We start from the raw sequence: 2,564 nt of genomic DNA on the forward strand, positions 1-2,564 counted from the left end.
CCACAAGATTATCTCAGGCTGTCGTCAATTTGTAGAGGGTCTCCATCTGTGTCTCGTGAGAATTTATGATCAAGTAGAAAGGCTCTGCTATTTTATCATTCTCTTTAATTTCAGTATGCTCTTATGTCTCTGCATGACTGTATAATTATAAAAAATGTAATGGCCATAGCTAGTAAAGGATACCTGGTGCATTTTCAAAAACCTTCCCATGCGACTGGTACACTTTTTAGGACTCTTTTTTTTTTATCATAAATGAAGTTTTTTATTCATCAGCAGTGAAAATGACAGTGATAATAACTTGAGAACTTGGGATTTAATTTTAAGAATACTATTTTACAACATAAATTGAAAATATGGAAACAGACATCGAAATAAAGATTTTTGTTTTATTTTAAGCATGTCATTACTCAGATTGTTTTCGTAGTACTCTTGTGACTTGTGTAGTACTTCTATAATGAAGAAATCTGCTGTGAAATGGTCACGTGTTCAGTACATATATTTGTGCTAAGACATAAGATCTTCTTAAAGGTCTGTTGTTTGAGGTTAGCATCTGAGGACTACCTGGTTTTTATCCTTCTTTATTTTTGCATTTCTCTATGATTGGGTCACTGTACTAATGCAAGGACATCCTCTGATGCCCATTATCATTATCAAGGCACTTTACATCCATATTAACGATGAGTTGCTTAGCAACTGACTAGTTGATGAAACCTACTGGATCTCCTCGCTGCCTTTTTGGAATATGTCAGGAACTAAATGGAGTATATTTGATTTTTCACAACACTTTAGCATTCTACCATCTCTGAAGGTTTATAAGCAGTTTTATTTATTTGTTTTTGAATAGGTTTCATTTTTGTTTTTCAAACCCAGATTTCCATGAATAGTGGGCTTCCCTTGTGGCTCAGCTGGTAAAGAACCTACCTGGAATGAGGGAGACCTGGGTTTGATCCCTGGGTTGGGAAGATCCCCTGGAGAAGGGAAAGGCTACCCACTCCAGTATTCGGGCCTGGAGAATTCCATGGACTGTATAGTCCATGGGGTCGCAAAGAGTGAACTCCGGGAGTTGGTGATGGACAGGGAGGCCTGGCGTGCTGCAATTCATGGGGTTGCAAAGAGTCGGACACGACTGAGCGACTGATCTGATCTGATCTGAGCAACTTTCACTTGGTGAATAGGCTTTATTTTTGTTCTTCAACCTCAGACTTCCTTGTGACTTCCTTGGAAGTTGACTTACTTGGAAGTTGATTACAACTTTTATCTTCAAGAGATAGTATTCCTAATATTTAAAGATTTGTTTCATATATTAGATCTTGAGAGCTCAATCTTGATCAGTCTTTGTAACTAGTCGGTTAAATTATGCTATGTCCAAAATATAATGTTAGATTATTGTTAGGTTGGCTTGATTTCTACTTTCAGCAAAGGGGTTTAAATTCATCTGGAGCCACACAGCATTATACTACACTAGATGTATCAGTTGGTAAAGAATCTGCCTGCAGTGTGGGAGATCCAGGTTTGATCCCTGGTTTGGGAAGATCCCCTGGAAAAGGGGAATGGCAGTCCACTCCAGTATTCTTGCCTGGAGAATCCCATGGGCATAGGAACCTGGGACTACAGTCCATGGGGTCATAAAGAGTCAGGCATGACTGAATGACTAATACTTTAATTTTCTGACAAAGAACGGCAGTGCTTGATAAGTGACCAACAAGTGCAGAGAGTACAGAAGTTCAGGAAGGAAGCAAAAATCATGTCCTTGATGTTATTCAGGACAGGATAACCATGATGTGTCTCTTGGATACCGTAGAGGGATAAGAGAAAGCAGACCTTTCTAGATGGAGAAAATACAGCATCCTGAATTCCTCTTAGGTGTACAGAAATGCATAAAGATGACAACATTTGTGAAGGCATTGTAAAGGTTTTTCTCTTAAACCATTCTAATGAGATTAGTATATAATTTAAAGTAGAATGCCTATCATTCACATGTATTACATCAATGGATGGCTTACCTCATTCAATACCACACAGACTGTGGATCACAATAAACTATGGAAAATTCTGAAAGAGATGGGAATACCAGACCACCTAACGTGCCTCTTGAGAAATCTGTATGCAGGTCAGGAAGCAACAGTTAGAACTGGACATGGAACAACAGACTGGTTCCAAATCAGGAAAGGAGTATGTTAAGCTCAACATTCAGAAAACTAAGATCATGGCATCCAGTCCCATCACTTCATGGGAAATAGATGGGGAAATGGTGGAAACAGTGACAGACTTTATTTTTGGGGGCTCCAAAATCACTACAGATGGTGACTGCAGCCATGAAATTAAAAGACGCTTACTCCTTGGAAGAAATGTTATGACCAGCCTAGACAACATATTAAAAAGCAGAGACATTACTTTGCTGACAAAGTTCTGTCTAGTCATGTATGGATGTGAGAGTTGGACTATAAAGAAAGTGGAGCACTGAGGAATTGATGCTTTTGAACTGTGGTGTTGGAGAAGACTCTTGAGAGACTTTTGGACTGCAAGGAGATCCAACCAGGCAATCCTAAAGGAGATCAGTCCTG

The sequence above is a fragment of the Bos indicus genome, chromosome 10, assembly GCF_029378745.1.
Source record: "Bos indicus isolate NIAB-ARS_2022 breed Sahiwal x Tharparkar chromosome 10, NIAB-ARS_B.indTharparkar_mat_pri_1.0, whole genome shotgun sequence".
Classification (NCBI taxonomy): Eukaryota; Metazoa; Chordata; class Mammalia; order Artiodactyla; family Bovidae; genus Bos; species Bos indicus.